This window comes from Hyla sarda, chromosome 2 (genome assembly GCF_029499605.1).
Source record: "Hyla sarda isolate aHylSar1 chromosome 2, aHylSar1.hap1, whole genome shotgun sequence".
Taxonomy (NCBI): Eukaryota; Metazoa; Chordata; class Amphibia; order Anura; family Hylidae; genus Hyla; species Hyla sarda.
In genome coordinates, this window is record NC_079190.1 from 240,897,831 (window position 1) to 240,918,746 (window position 20,916).

Here is a 20,916-nt window from a genome sequence, read left to right on the forward strand (position 1 = left end):
ACAACAAATGTGTGCAGCCCACAGCTAAAGGTCCAAGGTTTAAGTGGTTAAAAAACGATCCCCGCCAGTCAATTTAAATAGAATAAAGAAAACTATTAACCACACCTCAAAGACCTCACCATACAGTATGGTGCATAATGTAAAAATTGATATTAGACCGAATGTGCTTCAAAATCACAGATGTTTATTAACAAATAAAATAATAATATAATAAAAAAGGTAAAATACACACAATATACAATGTGAAAGCACTTGAAATGTCCTACCACTGGGCCCTAGTGTTGGATATTAATGGTTATAACAGCATTAAGGCTAAGATCAGACTACAGAATTTCCACCGGAATTTTCGCTTTGAAATTTCCGGCAGAAATTCCGCTTACTATAATGCATAGTGTAGTGAATGGCTTTCCGTTCACAAATTCACACTTCGGAATTTGTGAAGCGGAAAATCCGGATGAAAAATCCGCTAGAAAATTTCCGCCTGAAGAAAGGGGTTGCTCTTTCTTCAGGCGGAAATCCTAGCGGAACACATAGAGGTCTATAGGAGACTGCAGTGTCCGCGAGGTCCTAGCGCCGACTAATTCAGTTGGCGCAGGCGCAACTCGGAATCTCCGGGCGGAAATTTTCTGCTCGGAGATTCGGTAGTCTGAACCTAGCCTAATGCTGTGTTCCGCAAGGACACATGAAAATCCTGCCATTGAATAGTCCAACTGCTGGTATTCTACTAGTAATTGTCTGTTTTGGATCAGTTCTAATATGAATAGATCTCCCCTGTGGAGTACCGCTGGTCACGTGCTGTGACGGACCGAATATAACTCACCAGTACACTCTTGCTGGTCTTGTACTGCAACGGACCTAGTGGAACTAGCCGCAGGTAAACTTTCTTGTTGCTGGGAGGATATACACAGATGTAACTGGTTTTAGACATTGTGTGTCGGTGCTGAATCTTACCAGATTTTGGCAAATGTAATCAGGCTGAGGCTCATGCAGGAGCACACCGTTTCTCATGCGCTCTCTCTCGTGACGGGTGATGTCAGAATACCATAGCGGGTTTCCACTGCAGGTAAATCCTGGATAAATGTGATTGTCCAAACAGATGCCGATACAGGTAGTGCTGTACTCACACAGTGAAACGCTAGACGTGTTTCAGGGTACTTAAAATGTTCTTCAGTAGATCAGGAATAAAAGTGTGTGAAACAAATCGGGATACGGTTCTGGTTAAAATAACCGATCCACATTTGTTTCTCATTAGATTGCAGTGATAGCAAACCTATGAAATGGACTTCAAGGATTTTCTAAGCAGAGACAGAGTGAAATTGTCTCAAACAGTGATATGGATTTTTCTTAATATACAAAGCTATATTTGATATTCAGACCTAATTCACATTATTGTTATATCCATAAGGGCAGAAAAACTTTATATAAAATACAATATTTTGTTGTGGAATACAAAACATAATACGAAGAAATATATAATGAAGATGGCGATCACCATGGCCGGCTAGTAACTTTTTAGATGTCTAAAGGTGCCTTGATCCAGTCCCTGGTGGTCCAGTGGGGTGGATCGCCCCCCGCCACAGCACGATCGCAGGGGGGCGATCCCCTATTGAGGTACCTCTCCTGCTGCGGCGGCTCCGGTGCTCAGAATGATAAAACCCTGGCAGGGCCAGGCTTTATTAGTCAAGCGCAGAGCACACAGATCAATGGGATTGTATGTAAAAACATTGATCTGTATAAGGAATCAAATGATTCCTCCTAAAAGTCCCCTAAGGGGACTAAAAGTGTAAAAAAATAAAAAAAATAAAAAATCACCCCCCTTTTCCCAAATTCCATATAAAAAATATATAACCATAATAAAAATAAACATATAAACATATATGGTATCGCCAAGTGCGTATATATTGTAAATTAAACCGCACGGTCAATGTCGTACGTGCAAAAAAATTCCAAAGTCCAAAATAGTGTATTTTTGGTCACTTTTTATACCATATAAAAAGGAATAAAAAGCGATTAAAAAGTCTGATCAAAACAAAAATGGTACCGATTAAAACTTCAGATCACAGCGCAAAAAATTAGCTCTCATACCGCCCCGTACGCGGAAAAATTAAAAACTAATAGGGGTCAGAAAAGAACAATTTTAAATGTATTAATTTTCCTGCATGTAGTTGTGATTTTTACCAAAAGTATGACAAAGTCAAACCTATATAGGTAGGGTATAATTTTAATCGTATGGACCTGCAGAATAAAGATAAAGGCCCAAATTTATCAAACTGTGTGAGAGAAAAAAATAGAGTGATTTTCCCACAGCAACCAATCACAGCTCAGCTAACGGGCTGTGGTTAAGTGAAAGCTGGGCTGTGATTGGTTGCTGTGGGAAGATCACTCCTGTTTTTCTCTCACACAGTTTCATAAATCTGGGCCAAAGTGTAATTTTTACCGAAAAATGTACGGCGTATAAACGGAAGCCCCAAAATTTACTAAATGGTGTTTTTTCTTCAATTTTGCCGCACAATGATTTTTTTTCCCGTTTTGCTGTAGATTTTTGGGTAAAATGATTGATGTCATTACAAAGTAGAATTGGTGGCGCAAAAAATAAGCCATCATATGGATTTTTAGGTGCAAAATTGAAAGGGTTAAAAGGTAAGGAGGAAAAAACGAAAGTGCAAAACCAGAAAAACACTTGGACCTTAAGGGGTTAAATGATAAATAGAAGGATAGAGACTAAGGGGGGGATTCATCAATATGTGTCTATGGTAGACACAGTTCTACCCTTTACACGTCTATTGTACACTCTTGCTCAGAATTTGCTAAGGCTGTGCATTCCTTTGATAAATCTTGTGCAAATATAGAAATGCCCCCCCCCCTTGCTCTATCGTATACTCCTTGTCTACCTCACAGGAAAAGTGGACCTAGGGATTTTGTTCTATTACTTTGAGGTCAGATTCCATTGAGGTTTTTTGTCCATCCTAAAATAAAATAGTAAAACTGTCCCAGCTTTTTCCTGCGTTTTGTCAGTTTTTCTTGCATTTTTGCTGGCGTGTGGAAACAAAAAAATCTACTAACTTTTTTTTTTCCTTCGAAATTTAGATACGTGAATGCGGAGGACAAGGTCAGATTTTGTGGATTGCAACGATGAACAGCGTATTTTATTTTTTTTAAATGTCAATAAAAGGCTTAACAAGGGCTGTGGGGGAGTGTTTTTTAAAATAAAATTTTTTTTCAATGTGTTGTGTTTTTTTATAATTTAATTTTCAGGCTTAGTAGTGGAAGGAGTCTTGTAGACATAATCTATTACTAGGCCGGGGCTTAGCGTTAGCCCCCAAAACAGCTAGCGCTAACCCCCAATTATTACCCAGGTACCCCACGCCACAGGGGTTCCGGGAAGAGCTGGTTTACACAGGCCTGGAGCTTCAAAAATGGCTATCCACCAATCAGAGCTCCCGTGTTCCGGTGGGGATTATGAATTATTACAGAGTATATATAAAGCTGGCGGGCAGCGTGATGTAGAGGTATGTAAGGCCAGCTTGTAAAGAGTACCTGTCATCAAAAAATAAACTTTTTTTTATATATTTTTTTTATCAATGTATTAGAAACAACTTTCTAATAACACGTGATTAACAAAAATTTATATTTTAAAGGGGTAGTCCAGTGGTGAAAAACTTATCCCCTATCCTAAGGATAGGGGATAAGTTTGAGATCGCGGGGGGTCCGACCGCTGGGGCCCCCTGCGATCTCTCTGTACGGGGCCCCGGCTCTCCGCCGAGATAGCGGGTGTCGACCCCCGCACGAGGCGGCGGCCGACACGCCCCCTCAATACATCTCTATGGCAGAGCCGGAGATTGCCGAAGGCAGCGCTTCGGCTCTGCCATAGAGTTGTATTGAGGGGGCGTGTCGGCCGCCGCCTCGTGCGGAGGTCGACACGCCCCCTTCCCGCGGGCTGTCGGGGCTCCGTACAGGAGATCGCAGGGGGCCCCAGCGGTCGGACCCCCCGCGATCTGCAACTTATCCCCTATCCTTAGGATAGGGGATAAGTTGCTCACCACTGAATCACCACTGGACTACTCCTTTAATGTTTTTTTTACTTTTAAAAACCTACCACTAGGGGTCTCCCTACATGTCCTGGCTCAGAGCGTTCGGACTCATGCCAGTGTGAGGTGAGATTTCCGAACCCTCACCTCACACCGGCCTGGCTGCATGAGTCCGAACTCTCAGTGCAGCTGGGACAATGAAGTGCACAGCGCAGCTCCCTGCCTGTCAATCAGACAGGCAGAAGCAAACGCTGTGCACGCTAACGCTGCAGCGCTGTGAACGGCAGTCAGGACAGCCGCCTGCTACAATGAACTCTGTAAGCTCGCTGCCTCAGCATACCCCCCTCCGGCAAGTGCTGTGAATGGCAGGCATGTCGGCCGCCTGCTACAATACACGGCTGTGCCTGCTACAATAAACACTGCGATCTCTGCCCCGGCACATCCCCCCCCCCCCCCCCCCTCCCCATCACTGCTCTCCACTCCCTCTGCTGCCCACTCTGTCCTCACCTGTTCCCGCTGTCACGCAGCTACACTGTGCTTCTATATACACTGTAATAATTCATAAATCGCTGCCGGGAGAGGGGAGCTCTGATTGGAGAACGGCTATTGACCAATCAGAGCTCCCCTCTCCCGGCGGCGGGGATTATGAATTATTGCAGTGTATACAGGAGCCGGTGGCAGTGCAGTGTAGACGCATGTACCGCCGACTTTTATAGTTAATAAATGCGGATCGCAGCGGGTCTCTGGATAATGACCTGCTGCGATCTGAACCTCAGCACCTGGACTACAACTAACATCATGGGCAGAGTCTCTCCATGATGGGCGTTGCAGTCCTTACTGTGTGAAAATAGACACTTTGGTACGTGTCCTCCGAGGTGGTGTATATTTGCGCACAAAAATGAGACTTGCGTTCTTTTTGTGCGTCCAAAAAAAAAAAACCACGCAGTTATTAAATCCATGTCTATATGAAAAAGGGCTCTACGGTACACCAGATTGGTGACATCTTTAGAAAAAGTTCCACCAAAAAAGACGCAGAAAAAGAACGCAAAAAACATCATTGCGCAAGATTTTGCGTGAGTAAATACACTTAAAAATGCTCTATATAGATTGATGAATCCCCCCCTAAATGTATATCTAAAGAAAGAAGCCGAGGGGGGCTGTGGGGTCCGCGGGCATTACGCGGGTGGTCAGGGGGGGGGGGATGTGGAATCTGCGGGCATTACCGCACTGTGGTGGCCGGGCGTGGTGTCAGGTCTGCGGGCATTACTGTGGGGTCTGCGGGCATTACTGGCGGCCGTGGTCCGGATCTGGACCGCGGTCCGCCAGCAGATTACCCCTGGACTAGGTCTTATTTTCGGGGTAGGGCTTATATTGCAGCCCTACCCCATAATCCTGCTAGGGCTTACTTTCGGGGTAGGGTTTATTTTCGGGGAAACACGGTAGTAGTCCAAGGGCAGAGGGACAGATCTCTGTTCCCATTATGCGTTTTGTATAATGGGAACAGAGCCTTTCTGGCAGTGTGGTCCCAAACAGGGAGACTCCAAATGTTGCTTAACTACAGCCCCCATGATGGGAGTTCTAGTTTAGCAACAATTGGAGGCTCCCTGTTTAGGAACACGCTGCAATATGTGCGCTCTTCACAGGGGAGAACAAAAAAAAATGTACTAACCCATATTTCTTGTTTTTCTTTTATTCTAATTTCAGATACGTGAATGCGGAGGACTATGTTAGATTCGGTGGACTGCGACGATGACCAGCGTTTTTTTTAAATTTCAATAAAATGGTTAATGAGGGCTGTGGGGGAGTGATTTTTTTAAATACATTTTTTTTTTTACCAATGTGTCTTGTTTTTTATAATAGAATTTTCAGGGTTAGTAGTGGAAGCTCTTATAGACGGAATCCATTACTAAGCCAGGGCTTAGCATTAGCCCCCAAAACAGCTAGCGCTAACCTCCAAATATTACATCGGTACCCAACGTCACATGGGTGCCGGGAAGAGCTGGTACCAACAGGCCTGGAGCGTCAAAATGGCGCTCCTGGGCCTAGGCGGTAACAGGCTGGCGTTATTTAGGCTGGGGAGGGCCAGTAACAATGGTCCCTGCCCACCCTGGTAATGTCAGGCTGTTGCTGCTTGCTTGGTATCTGGCTGATACAAAAAATAGGGGAAACCCTATGCATTTTTATTTTATATAAATCAAAAAAAAGGTGTGGTTCCCTAATTTTTTATTATCGATTATCGGTATGGCCGATATTATCGCCCGATAATCACGATTTTTGGCATTATCGGTATCGGCAATTACCTTGCCGATAAGCCGATAATGCCCCGCCGCACCGCGACCGCCCCCCCCCCCCCCCCCCGAGTCGCACCCCCACCGTAGTGCTGGGCGGTATACCGGTATGGATTTTTGCCCATACCGCTATACCGGTCGGGCCCCTCCCCCACCATCCGAGTCAATAAAAAAATAAATAAATAAACTTACCCGTAATGGGGGTGGTCCGGGCCATCCATGCTTCAGTCCTTCCTGTAGTGTCCGGCGCCATTCCGGGTGGAGGGTGCACCGGTACGGGCTGTCCTTTTCCGGGGGTCCTCTTCTCCACTCCGGGCAGGCTCCGGCCTAGTACGCTGCATAGACGCCGCTACGCCGTGACGTCAGGTGCGTCGCTGCGCACGGGCGTCAATGCGCAGCGGTGTCTATACAGCGTATACGCCGGAGAAGAAGGACAGCCCGTACCAGTGCACCCTCCACCCAGAATGGCGCCGGACACTACAGGAAGGAAGGAAGGATGGCCCAGACCACCCTGACAGGTAGGGGAGAGAAGCGGGTGGCGGCGGCGGCCTATAGCACCGCAAAAGCCACTGCAGTGCATTGATTTAAAGCGCCCGCTTTAAATCAATGACCTGCAGCGGTGTCGAGGGGGGATAAATAGCCGATAACTTATACCGGAATATCGGTATAAGTTATCGGCATCGGCCCTAAAAAAACGATATTGGTCGATCCCTAGCGAGGACCATTGCTACCGACCATCCCCAGCCTAAATAACCCCAGCCTGTTACCACCTAGGCCCAGGAGCGCCATTTTTGACGCTCTGGGCCTGTGGAAACCAGCTCTTCCCGGAACCCCTGTGGCGGGGGGGGGTACCGGGATAATAATTGGGGGTTCTCGCTAGCTGTTTTGGGGGCTAACGCTAAGCCCCGGCCTAGTAATAGATGATGTCTACAAGACACCTTCCACTACTAAGCCTGAAAATTCAATTATAAAAAAACACAACACATTGAAAAAACATTTTTATTTAAAGGGGTATTCCAGGCAAAAACTTTTGTATATATCAACTGGCTCCGGAAAGTTAAACAGACTTGTAAATTATTTCTATTAAAAAAATCTTAATCCTTCCAATAGTTATTAGCTTCTGAAGTTTTCTGTCTAACTGCTCAATGATGATGTCACGTCCCGGGAGCTGTGCATGATGGGAGAATATCCCTTGCATGATGGGAAAATATCCCCATAGAAGCAGGACAGCTCCCGGGACGTGAGTCATCAGAAAGCAGTTAGACAGAAAACAGCAACTCAACTTCAGAAGCTAATAACTATTGCAAGGATTAAGATTTTTTAATAGAAGTAATTTACAAATCTGTTTAACTTTCCGGAGCCAGTTGGAATACCCCTTTAAAAAAAACTGTCCCCCCCACAGTTAAGCCTTTTATTGACATTTAAAAAAAAAAATAAAAAAAAATAAAAAAATAAAAAAAACGCTGTTCATCATTGCAATCCACTAAATCTGACATTGTCCTCCGCATTCAGGTATCTAAATTTTGAAGGAAAAAAAAAAGTTAGTAGATTTTTTTGTTTCTACACACCAGCAAAAATGCAAGAAAAAAAATGCAAGAAAAACTGACAAAACGCAGAAAAAATATGGGACAGCAATAGAAATCAAAGCAATAGAACAAAATCCCTAGGTCCACTTTTCCTGTGAGGTAGAGAAGGAGTATACGGTAGAGCGAAGGGGTGGGGGGGGGGGGGGGGCATTTCTATATTTGCACAAGATTTATCAAAGGAGTGCACAGCCTTAGTAAATTCTGAGCAAAAGTGTACAATAGACAAGAAGTGTAAAGGGGTAGAACTGTGTCTACAATAGACACATATTGATGAATCCCCCCTTAGTCTCTGTCCTTCTATTCATCATTTATTTTTTATTACTTTCTTTCATAACTATTTTTATTTTTAAAATCCGTCAAGAGGACCAGACTCCCAGTGAATGTTTGCGGGTGCAAGCTGGTCAGGCCTGGGTCAGAGGCCCCAACAGATAACCAGTCCAAAAGAAGCAGCAGTACACCGGATTAGATGAATACGTGTCAAGCTTTATTCATCAGATGCAGCGATGTTTTGACCATCTCACATGGTCTTTGTCAAGCAAGTAAAGGAAATTCACATGTGCAAGAGTTTTCCATAATTAGTTACTAAACAATGGACAATGCAGTGATCATAAAACATCCATTACAAAATCGTGCATAAAATCCAAACTAGGACGCCATAAGGGCGATATCGTAAAATAGTGCATATGTCACATTTTATATTACAGTGTACAAAGTGTTCATAAATGCATAAAAACAGATCACAGGGAGGAGCCGAGGGAGGTGTCATCACTGCCTACTCACCAAATTGCTGTCATAAATAAAGTGTATTACACGAGGGACGCCATGGTTACTTTCATTCTCTGCATTAGGAAGACGCCACACGTAACACTCTGGTCATGTGACACATCATGTGATGTAAAGTTAATACGCAGGCGCATCAAGCGCCAGATAGTGGAAGGTGCGCGGGCGCATCATGCGCCGGGGCACAGTATGTCAGTATAAGAAATAGTATGGAGATAAGCAGTTATCTTGTGCATGCACGCTTACTCAGGGCTGTGTTCACAGCGCCATATTAAGTGAGGGAAAGACGCATATGCTGCCAATACTTCAGGTTCTCATTCATATAGTCCATGCTCTCGGGCACAGCAATCTCCCTAATCCCAGACACCGCTTAGCAATATCAGAGCTCCAGAAACTGGTTGCACCGGCATTCCCAGGCATACTATGTTCTAGTGAGTGGCTCCCGAACAAACAGAGAATACTTCTCGCCAGGGTCACAGTTGCCAATTTTGGGACTGGCTATTAAGCACATTGTGGGAGAAGTGCCACTCATACATACCGCATTCAAGGAAGCGGCATAATATAAATGTTTAATTTTAGATGTTATTTATGTCCAATACAGATCCTATGTCCAATGCAGAGAGAGGGAGACACATCGGCTCACTAAACATGATAAAATTAAATATATTGGTCATTTTTGATGATATTTGGTGAGGAAGTCACCATCCTCTGTCGCTCCACCGGAAAGAAACAAAAATAAAATATATAAATATACATAAACACAAGACAACAAAGTTACTAACATACAGGGTGGGCCATTCATTAAGATACATCTTAATAAATGGGAATGGTTGGTGATATTAACTTCCTGTTTGTGGCACATTAGTATATGTGAGGGCGGAAACTTTTCAAGATGGGTAGTGACCATGGCGGCCATTTTTAAGTCGGCCATTTTGAATCCAACTTTAGTTTTTTCAATAGGAGGAGGGTCATGTGACACATCAAACTTATTGGGAATTTCACAAGAAAACCTATGATGTGCTTGGTTTTAACGTAACTTTATTCTTTCGTGAGTTATTTACAAGTTTCTGACCACTTATAAAATCTGTTCAATGTGCTGCCCATTGTGTTGGATTGTCAATGCAACCCTCTTCTCCCACTCTTCACACACTGATAGCAACATCGCAGGAGAAATGCTAGCACAGGCTTCCAGTATCCGTAGTTTCAGGTGCTGCAGAATGGGCAAAACAAAAATTGGAACAGGACCCTCAGTTTACGCAGAAGATTTTGTTCATTGATGAGGCAAACTTTTATGTGAATGGTGAAGTTAACAAACAAAACCACCGCTATTGGTCTGACACTAACCCACATTGGATAGATCCCTCAAAGACTGTTGGAACACAAAAATTGATGGTTTGGTGTAGTATATGGGGTACAAAGATAGTGGGGTCATTCTTCATCAATGGAAACCTCAAGGCCACTGGATATGCAAAATTGCTACATGATGATGTGTTTCCCTCTTTATGCACTGAAGCTGGCACGTTCCCTGAGTTTTTCCAGCAAGATGGTGCACCACCACATTATGGGTGTCAGGTCCGAGCATTCCTAGATGAACAGTTTCCTGGAAAGTGGATTGGTCGTCGTGGGCCAGTTGAATGGCCCCCAAGGTCTCCCGATCTGACCCCCTTAGACTTTTATCTTTGGGGTCATAAGAAGGCAATTGTCTATGCTGTGTAGATACGAGATGTGCAGCACCTGAAAATATGGATACTGGAAGCCTGTGCATGCATTTCTCCTGCGGTGTTGCTATCAGTGTGTGAAGAGTGGGAGAAGAGGGTTGCATTGACAATCCAACACAATGGGCATTGAACACATTTTATAAGTGGTCAGAAACTTGTAAATAACTCATGAAAGAATAAAGTTACATTAAAACCAAGCACATCATTGTTTTTCTTATGAAATTCACAATAAAATTTGATGTGTCACATTGACAAAACAAAAGTTGGATTCAAAATGGCCGCCATGGTCACTACCCATCTTGAAAAGTTTCCACCCTCATATATACTAATGTGCCACAAACAGGAAGTTAATATCACCAACCATTCCCATTTTATTAACCCCTTAAGGACACATGACGTACTGGAACGTCATGTGTCCTCTAACAACGGCCGGGACCCGTGGCTAATAGCGCGTGGCATTGATCGCTCTGCCGCGCGCTATTAACCCTTTAAACGCGGCGTTCAAAGTTGAACGCCGCGTCTAAAGTGAAACTGAAACCATGCAGGTTAGCTCAGTGGGCTGTTCGGGATAGCTGCGGCGAAATCGCGGCATCCCGAACAGCTTACAGGACAGCAGGAGGGTCCCTACCTGCCTCCTCGCTGTCCGATCGCCAAATGACTGCTCAGTGCCTGAGATCTAGGCATGAGCAGTCAAGCGGTAGAATCATCAATCACCGATTTCTTATGAGAAACCAGTGATCAATGTGAAAGATCAGTGTGTGCAGTGTTATAGGTCCCTATGGGACCTATAACACTGCAAAAATAAAAGTGAAAAAAAAAAGTGAATTAATATCATTTAACCCCTTCCCTATTAAAAGTTTGAATCACCCCCCGTTTCCCATAAAAAAAAAAAGTGTAAATAAAAATAAACATATATGGTATCGCCACGTGCGGAAATGTCCGAATTATAAAAATATAACGTTAATTAAACCGCATGGTCAATGGCGTGCGCGCAAAAAAATTCCAAAGTCCAAAATAGTGCATTTTTGGTCACTTTTTATATCATGAAAAACTGAATAAAAAGCGATCAATAAGTCCTATCAATGCAAAAATGGTACCGTTAAAAACTTCAGATCACGGCGCAAAAAATGAGCCCTCATACCCCCCCATACACGGAATAAAAAAGTTATAGGGGTCAGAAATGACAATTTTAAACGTATTAATTTTCCTGCATGAAGTTATGATTTTTTCCAGAAGTACGACAAAATCAAACCTACCGTATTTATCGGCGTATAACACACACCTTTTAGGCTAAAATTTTTAGCCTAAAGTCTGTGTGCGTGTTATACGCCGATACAACCCCAGGAAAGGCAGGGGGAGAGAGGCCGTCGCTGCCCGCTTCTCTCCCCCTGCCTTTCCTGGGGTCTAGAGCGCTGCTGTCGGCCCTTCTCACCCCCTCGCCGATAGCCAGGGGGAGAGAAGCGGCGCCGACAGCCAGGGGGAGAGAAGGGGCAGCGGCACCCATTGCCGGCGCCGCTGCCCCGTTGCCTCCCCCCATCCCCGGTGGCATAATTACCTGAGTCGGGTCCGCGCTGCTGCAGGCCTCCGGCGTGCGTCCCCGGCGTCGTTGCTATGCGCGGAACGGCGCGTCGCATGACGTCAGTGCGCCGCGCATAGCAACGACGCAGGGGACGCACGCCGGATGCTGAAGCAGCGCGGACCCGACTCAGGTAATTATGCCACCGGGGATGGGGGGAGGCAACGGGGCAGCGGCGCCGGCAATGGGTGCCGCTGCCCCTTCTCTCCCCCTGCCTTTCTCGCCGATAGCCAGGGGGTGAGAAGGGCCTACAGCAGCGCTCTAGACCCCAGGAAAGGCAGGGGGAGAGAAGCGGGCAGCGACGGCCTCTCTCCCCCTGCCTTTCCTGGGGGTATATCGGGGTATACACGCGCACACACGCACCCTCATTTTACCATGGATTTTTGGGTAAAAAACTTTTTTTACCCAAATATCCTTGGTAAAATGAGGGTGCGTGTTATAGGCCGGTGCGTGGTATACCGTGATAAATACGGTATATAAGTAGGGTATCATTTTAACCGTATGGACCTACAGAATAAATATCAGGTGTCATTTTTACCGAAAAATGTACTACATAGAAACGGAAGCCCCCAAAAGGTTACAAAAATGGCGTTTTTTTTTCAATTTTGTCTCACAATGATTTTTTTTCCCGTTTCACCGTAGATTTTTGGGCACAATGACTGAATAAAAGTGTGTGAAACAAATCGGGATACGGCTCTGGTTAAAATAACCGATCCACATTTGTTTCTCATTAGATTGCAGTGATAGCAAACCTATGAAATGGACTTCAAGGATTTTCTAAGCAGAGACAGAGTGAAATTGTCTCAAACAGTGAGATGGATTTTTCTTAATATACAAAGCTATATTTGTTATTCAGACCTAATTCACATTATTGTTATATCCATAAGGGCAGAAAACAAACTTTATATAAAATACAATATTTTGTTGTGGAATACAAAACATAATACGAAGAAATATATAATGAAGATGGCGATCACCATGGCCGGCTAGTAACTTTTTAGATGTCAAAAGGTGCCTTGATCCAGTCCCTGGTGGTCCAGTGGGGTGGATCGCCCCCCGCCACAGCACGATCGCAGGGGGGCGATCCCCTATTGAGGTACCTCTCCTGCTGCGGCGGCTCCGGTGCTCAGAATGATAAAACCCTGGCAGGGCCAGGCTTTATTAGTCAAGCGCAGAGCACACAGATCAATGGGATTGTATGTAAAAACATTGATCTGTATAAGGAATCAAATGATTCCTCCTAAAAGTCCCCTAAGGGGACTAAAAGTGTAAAAAAAATAAAAAAAATAAAAAATCACCCCCCTTTTCCCAAATTCCATATAAAAAATATATAACCATAATAAAAATAAACATATAAACATATATGGTATCGCCAAGTGCGTATATATTGTAAATTAAACCGCACGGTCAATGTCGTACGTGCAAAAAAATTCCAAAGTCCAAAATAGTGTATTTTTGGTCACTTTTTATACCATATAAAAAGGAATAAAAAGCGATTAAAAAGTCTGATCAAAACAAAAATGGTACCGATTAAAACTTCAGATCACAGCGCAAAAAATTAGCTCTCATACTGCCCCGTACGCGGAAAAATTAAAAACTAATAGGGGTCAGAAAAGAACAATTTTAAATGTATTAATTTTCCTGCATGTAGTTGTGATTTTTACCAAAAGTATGACAAAATCAAACCTATATAGGTAGGGTATCATTTTAATCGTATGGACCTGCAGAATAAAGATAAAGGCCCAAATTTATCAAACTGTGTGAGAGAAAAAAATAGAGTGATTTTCCCACAGCAACCAATCACAGCTCAGCTAACGGGCTGTGGTTAAGTGAAAGCTGGGCTGTCATTGGTTGCTGTGGGAAGATCACTCCTGTTTTTCTCTCACACAGTTTCATAAATCTGGGCCAAAGTGTAATTTTTACCGAAAAATGTACGGCGTATAAACGGAAGCCCCAAAATTTACTAAATGGTGTTTTTTCTTCAATTTTGCCGCACAATGATTTTTTTTCCCGTTTTGCTGTAGATTTTTGGGTAAAATGATTGATGTCATTACAAAGTAGAATTGGTGGCGCAAAAAATAAGCCATCATATGGATTTTTAGGTGCAAAATTGAAAGAGTTATGATTTTTTAAAGGCAAGGAGCAAAAAACGAAAATGCAAAAACGGAAAAACCCCTGGTCCTTAACCCCTTAAGGACTCAGCCCATTTTGGCCTTAAGGACTCAGACAATTTAATTTTTACGTTTTCATTTTTTCCTCCTCGCCTTCTAAAAATCATAACTCTTTTATATTTTCATCCACAGACTAGTATGGGGGCTTGTTTTTTGCGTGACCAGTTGTCCTTTGTAATGACATCCCTCATTATATCATAAAATGTATGGCGCAACCAAAAAACACTATTTTTGTGGGGAAATTAAAACGAAAAACGCAATTTTGCTAATTTTGGAAGGTTTCGTTTTCACGCCGTACAATTTATGGTAAAAATGACATGTGTTCTTTATTCTGAGGGTCAATACGATTAAAATGATACCCATTATTATATACTTTTATATTATTGTTGCGCTTAAAAAAAATCAAACTTTTTAACCAAATTAGTACGTTTATAATCCCTTTATTTTGATGACCTCTAACTTTTTTATTTTTCCATATAAGCGGCGGTATGGGGGCCCCTTTTTTGCGCCATGATCTGTACTTTTTTTTGATACCACATTTGCATATAAAAAACTTTTAATACATTTTTTATAAAAAATTTTTTAATAAAATGTATTAAAAAAGTAGGAATTTGGGACTTTTTTTTTTTTCGTTCACGCCGTTCACCATACGGGATCATTAACATTTTATTTTAATAGTTCGGACATTTACGCACGCGGCGATACCAAATATGTCTATAAAAAATGTTTTTACACTTTTTGGGGGTAAAATAGGAAAAAACTGACGTTTTACATTTTTATTGGGGGAGGGGATTTTTCACTTTTTTTTTACTTTTACATTTTTTTTTTTTTTACACTTGAATAGTCCCCATAGGGGACTATTCATAGCAATACCATGATTGCTAATACTGATCTGTTCTATGTATAGGACATAGAACAGAACAGTATTATCGGTCATCTTCTGCTCTGGTCTGCTCGATCACAGACCAGAGCAGGAGACGCCGGGAGCCGGACGGAGGAAGGAGAGGGGACCTCCGTGCGGCGTTATGAATGATCGGATCCCCGCAGGAGCGCTGCGGGCGATCCGATCGTTCATTTAAATCGCGCACTGCCGCAGATGCCGGGATCTGTATTGATCCCGGCACCTGAGGGGTTAATGGCGGACGGCCGCGAGATCGCGGGCATCGGCCATTGCCGGCGGGTCCCTGGCTGCGATCAGCAGCCGGAATCAGCCGCGCATGACACGGACATCGCTCCGATGCCCGCGGTTATGCACAGGACGTAAATGTACGTCCTGGTGCGTTAAGTACCACCTCACCAGGACGTACATTTACGTCCTGCGTCCTTAAGGGGTTAAAGGGTACCTCTCATCAAAAAAACTTTTGATACATTATAGATTAATGTATGCAGAATAACTTTACAATTGCATGTTATTAAAAAATATGCTTCTTTCTATTTAATTTTACACTTTGAAGAAATGACCACTAGGGGTCTCCCTACCAGTCCTGGCAGCAAGCATTTCAGACTCATGCTGGAGTCCTAAACACTACGAGCTGCCAGTCTGCTTTGTTCAAAAAGGAGAACACTCAGAGCTGTCAGCCTGCTTTGTTCACAGCCTGTTTGGCTGTGAACAAAGCAGGCTGGCAGCTCGAGTGTTTAGGACTCCAGCATGAGTCAGAAATGCTTGCTGACAGGACTGATCGGGAAAAATACAATAGAAAGAAGCATATTTTTCATTAACATGCTATTGGAAAGTTATTCAACATTCATTAATCTAAAATATATCAAAAGTTTATTTGATGAGAGGTACCCTTTAAGGGGTTAAGGTGTATCTGTGGTAGCTTGGGGGAGTAGGGTATATGGGAGTGTAGGTGTGCGGTTACTAAAGGGTGCTTGCTTAACCCTTTCTATTCGTGACGTCAGGGAGAGGGCTATTCTCTGTATGCTTGTCCTACCGCCACCCTTCCCAAGAGCCATAGGGAGATAGGAAATAATTGATTGTCCACAACTGGAGATTTGCAGAAACTTGTCGGAACTTTTACTGAAGATTTAAGGCAATAATGAACAGGAACAGTCCATATAACAAAGTCTATTAGAGCTTGACAAGTGGTTGGGACCTCGTGAGTCTATTGAGCTTAGGAAAGTAATTGTTGCGGTGATCCACTGGATTTAGAGGTTTAGATTCGGTCCAGTAATCACGCTAGCTTTAGCTGGGATTGAGATTTTAACTCACGGTTTAGATTAGGATGAGACCCGCAGGTTTCTGGCCTAGCTTGTCTTTGAAAGTTGTGCAGATCTGTCCTGCTAGTCCGGCATCCACGAGAGCAGCCACCCAAGAGGGCGATAATTGGCTACAGCTCAACAAACAACAGTAGTGAATTCAAGTTCCCCTTAGTCTGCGATACATTTACTTGGTAGCCATGCCCAGGGGTGGGTCGTGGCGCAGCACGGGCTTTCTTCGCATGCTTTTCCGGCAGCAGGTTAACTCTTGCACCGCTGACCGGACCAGAGGATCGTAACAAGTATTCACATCTCACTTTACACATTTCTGCAGCCAATACATTTTCGCCTCCGCCCTTTACTTTTCGTGTGTGCTCTTTGCACGTAACACCATCCACACGATTCTGTAAACTTGAATGGTGCTTCGTAACACATTGATAAAGTCTTTTACATAGGGGGAGTACACTTTAACTGGTGGCAACAGCTGAAGGTACACACCCGTATCCTGTTCGTAGGATGGCAAAAAGCTATGTGGTAGCTTGGGAAAGTAGGGTATATTCATGATGAAAGGGAGAGGGCTATTCTCTGTATGCTTGTCCTACCACCACCCTTCCCAAGAGCCATAGGGAGATAGGAAATAATTGATTGTCCACAACCGGAGATTTGCAAAAACTTGTCGGAGCTTTTACTGAAGATTTTAGGCAATAATGAACAGGAACAGTCCATATAACAAAGTCTATTAGAGCTTGACAAGTGGTTGGGACCTCGTGAGTCTATTGTACTTATGAAGGTAATTGTTGCGGTGATCCACTGGATTTAGTGGTTTAGATTCGGTCCAGTAATCACGCTAGCTTTAGCTGGGATTGAGATTTTAACTCACGGTTTAGATTAGGATGAGACCCGCAGGTTTCTGGCCTAGCTTGTCTTTGAAAGTTGTGCAGATCTGTCCTGCTAATCCAGCATCCACGAGAGCAGCCACCCAAGAGGGCGATAATTGGCTACAGCTCCCTTATATGGGAAGGGGCTGGACTTAAGCTGATTGGTCCAATACTTCTGTCAATCATCTTTACAAAGGGTTATGGGTAACCATGTGACCCAAGGACCTCCAAAGGTCCTCCAACATACCATAGAGGAATTAACACAGTCACATAAACATTATAAAATTAGAGAAGGAGGAGCCGACTAGGGGCTGTCCCACCTGGGGGACCCTACCTGAACGTAGTAACTCTGGCTTTAGGGACCGTATACAAGGTACGGTATGCAATACGGTATCGGGACACCACATATCCATATAAATCGCCCACCCTGTACACTGTTCTAATGTGGACTACGTAACCTATGAATTACATATGTTGTGAGTTATTTTAAAGTCCACGTTAAGCCCCCTAGGTTTTAACGTATGGATTTAGAAAATCCCTTTTAATTCCAGACGATTGAGGAGGCTAATCCTGTCTTCTCCACGTCTGGGGTATGGAACATGGTCCAACAACATGAATCTTAAAAGGGGTAGTCCGGTGGAAATTATTATCATTTTTATTTTTAATGAACTGGTGCCAGAAAGTTAAACAGATTTGTAAATCACTTCTATTAAAAAAATCTTAATCCTTTTAGTACTTTTTAGAAGCTGTATGCTACAGAGTAAATTCTTTACTTTTTGAATTTCTTTTGTGTGTTGTCCACAGTGTTCCCTGCTGATACCTCTATCCGTGTCAGGAACTGTCCAAAGTGGCATAGGTTTGCTATGGGGATTTTCTCCTGCTCTGGATAGTTCCTGATACGGGCATGTCACGATTCGGCTAGCTGGAGGTGGATCCTCTTTGCCAGAGAGGGATTGGCGTGGACCGTGTCGGTGGACCGGTTCTAAGTTGCTACTGGTATTCACCAGAGCGCGCCGCAAAGCGGGATGGTCTTGCAGCGGCGGTAGCAACCAGGTCGTATCCACTGGCAATGGCTCAACCTCTCTGACTGCTGAGATAAGCGCGGTACAAGGGAGTAGACAAAAGCAAGGTCGGACGTAGCAGAAGGTCAGGGCAGGCAGCAAGGATCGTAGTCAGGGGCAACGGCAGGAGGTCTGGAACACAGGCTAGGAACACACAAGGAAACGCTTTCACTGGCACAATGGCAACAAGATCCGGCAAGGGAGTGCAGGGGAAGTGAGGTATAAGTAGGGAGTGCACAGGTGAGGATACTGATTAGGCCTGCTGCGCCAATCAGTGGCGCAGTGGCCCTTTAAATCGCAGAGACCCGGCCCTAAGGAGCGGGCCGCGCGCGCCGGGACAACACAGACGGGGAACGGGTCAGGTACGGGAGCCGAGATGCGCATCGCGAGCGGGCGCGTCCCGCATCGCAAATCGCATCCGGGCTGGGAGTAATATCGCAGCGCACCCGGTCAGCAGGTCTGACCGGGGCGCTGCGAATGGGAGAATGCTGCGAGCGCTCCGGGGAGGAGCGGGACCCGGAGCGCTCGGCGTAACAGGGCATCAGGTATCAGCAGAGAGCACTGTGGACAACACAAAAAAGAAATTCAAAAAATAAAGATTTTTCTCTGTAGCAAACAGCTGCTAAAAAGTACTGAAAGGATTACATTTTTTAATAGAGGTAATTTACAAATCTGTTTTCCACCGGAGTACCCCTTTAAATAATTCTCTGAATGATTTGCTTCAGTGAAATGTTTTGAAACAGGTAGGTCAAGTTTTTTTCTTTCTTATGCTATACCTGTGTTGGTTACATCGTGTTTTAAATGCACACATGGTTTCCCCCACGTACAGTAATTTGCAGGGACACTATAATACGTAAACGACATACTCAGATATACATGTCAGGTAGAATCTCATTTGGTATTCCTTTCCTGTCGTGGGATGCACAAAAATTCCCCCCTTCTGCATATAAGGGAAGTTTATGCATCCCCGACATGAAAAGGAGCCTTTATTAACAGTGGTAATAAATTGTTGCCTCTCACCCTTTAACCCCTTGCCGCAAAACGCCGGGTTTATACGGCGCTGTGGCATGGGAGGGTTATGAAGCGAGCTCAGTAGCTGAGCTCGCATCATACCCGCACAGTCCCAGCTGCTATCAGCAGCCAGGACCCATGGCTAATGCCGGACATCGCCGTTCTGGCAGATGTCCGGCATTAACTCTTTAGACGCGGCGATCAAAGTTGATCACCGCGTCTAAAAGTGAAAGTAAAAGCATCCCGGCAGCTCAGTCGGGCTGATCGGGACATCACAGCAAGAGGGTGGCTTACCTGCCTCCTGCGCGTCTGAACGGCGATTGATTGCTGCAAGCCTGAAATCCAGGCTTGAGCAATCAACCGCCGATAACACTGATCAATGCAAAGCTATGGCTTTGCAGTGAACAGTGTAAAAGATCAGCATGTGCAGTGTTATAGCCCCCTATGGGAGCTATAACACTGCAAAAAAAAAAAAAAAAAGGGAAAAAAAGAAAAAAAGTTAATAAAGATCATTTAACCACATCCCTAATAAAAGTTTGAATCACCCCCCTTTTCCCATAAAAAGAAAACAAAAAAAACTGTGTAAATAAAAATAAACATATGGGGTATCGCCGCGAGCGTAAATGTCCCAACTATAAAAATATATCGTTAATTAAACTGAAAATAGCAAATTTTTGGTAACTTTTTATAACAAATTTTTTTTTATAAAAAGCGCTCAAAAAGTCAGATGAAAAAAAAGGTACAGATTAAAACTTCAGATCACAGCGCAAAGAATGGAACAATAAAAAGTTATAGGGGTCAGAAGAGGACAATGTTAAACGTATAAATTTTCCTGCATGTAGTTATGATTTCTTTCCGAAGTAATAAAAAAATCAAACCTATATAAGTAGGGTAGCATTTTAATCGTATGGACCTACAGAATAAAGATAAGGTGTCATTTTTAATGAAAAATTTACTGCGTAGAAACAGAAGCCCCCAAAATTTACAAAATGGCGTTTTTTTTCTTCCATTTTGTCGCACAATGATTTTTTTTCCATTTTGCTTTAGATTTTTGGCTAAAATGACTGATGTCATTACAAAGTAGAATTGGTAGCGCAAAAAATAAGCCATCATATGGATTTTTAGGTGCAAAATTGAAAGGGTTATGATTTTTAAAAGGTAAGGAGGAAAAAACAAAAGTGCAAAAACGGAAAAACCCTATGTCCTTAAGGGGTTAAGGAGACATCAGTTTTGACCAGCTTGTCTCTGAGATTTTGCGCTCTTCTGTAAGACATCAAGGGTGAATCAGAAAATGCCGATATATCTTCATACCCCTTGCTCAAAATAGGCCAAGGTTTCCTTAACACTTGGCCTATATGTCCAGACACCTCACTGTAGGTGGATACAAAGGGTATTCTACATAATCTAACTATTTTTAGGTTTCGTTTTATTTATTTATTTTTTATAATTTTCTATTACTTTTTATTTTTATCATTTTTTTAATCCAAATTAAAATTATATCCAAATATATTTATTTTTTATATACCTTTCTCCAATTCCTTAATTTTTTTTTTTTTCATTTTTATATCTTTTTCTCAATTATTTCATCTCCATTATATATCCCTTCATATTTTGGTGATA

The 20,916-nt window shown here is 43.4% G+C and overlaps 1 protein-coding gene across 1 annotated transcript in view; it reads right to left on the minus strand.

The window, feature by feature from the left end:
• The window catches only part of SLFN11 (schlafen family member 11), a 139,134-nt gene that overhangs the window by 88,213 nt on the left and 30,005 nt on the right, over positions 1-20,916 (minus strand). The gene's annotated exons all lie outside the window — the stretch shown is intronic.